Raw genomic sequence first — 707 nt, 5'->3', positions numbered from 1 at the left:
GAGAAGAGGGACTGACATGTACCTTCCTAAGTACAATACTACAGATAAAACAAATGAGCCCAAAATTGCTGAAGTATATTGCAAATGCAAATGCAAATGCAGGAAGAATATTGCACATGGCAGCTGTGAAGGTTGCTGAAGTATACTTCATGCCAGTGAAGTACAAGTTCTGGTCAATTGTTGGCCTGGAGAAGAGAATCAATACTGCCCAATTAATAGATTGAATCATATTTTTTTTATGAAAATTCATATGTAATATTAGGAACAGAGGAATCAAATGACCACCTCTGTAGTGCTTACAGAAGGATTTTGCCCTGTTTTACTCAACTAACACTCTCCTGCACACATGAAATCTGTCCCAGCTGGCCATAACCCAAAAATTCCCAGCCCTCTACCTGCATATACATACAGAATCCACATACAGACCCACCAAGCCAGCTGGTGCAAAAACAAAAGCAAAATATCCCAGCCATTAACCTGCATTTACAGACATGACCAACCCACAGACCCACCAAAACAAATGACATCTGAACAAGACTCAAGAATACAGCAATTAGAACCATAGAACCATAGCACAACAAATTAATCCAGCTGGTGAATCATATAATATAGGGTAAATTAATAGGTATGATTATTGAAGGTAAAACTTTTACTTACTCCAATAAGCCTAGTAACAATAGCTTAACAAAGATAGACAAGGTCATTTT

Source organism: Theobroma umbraticum, unplaced genomic scaffold, assembly GCF_002168275.2.
Source record: "Theobroma umbraticum cultivar Fairchild unplaced genomic scaffold, ASM216827v3 scaffold_81.0, whole genome shotgun sequence".
Classification (NCBI taxonomy): Eukaryota; Viridiplantae; Streptophyta; class Magnoliopsida; order Malvales; family Malvaceae; genus Theobroma; species Theobroma umbraticum.
Note: the sequence above shows the minus strand (reverse complement) of the source record.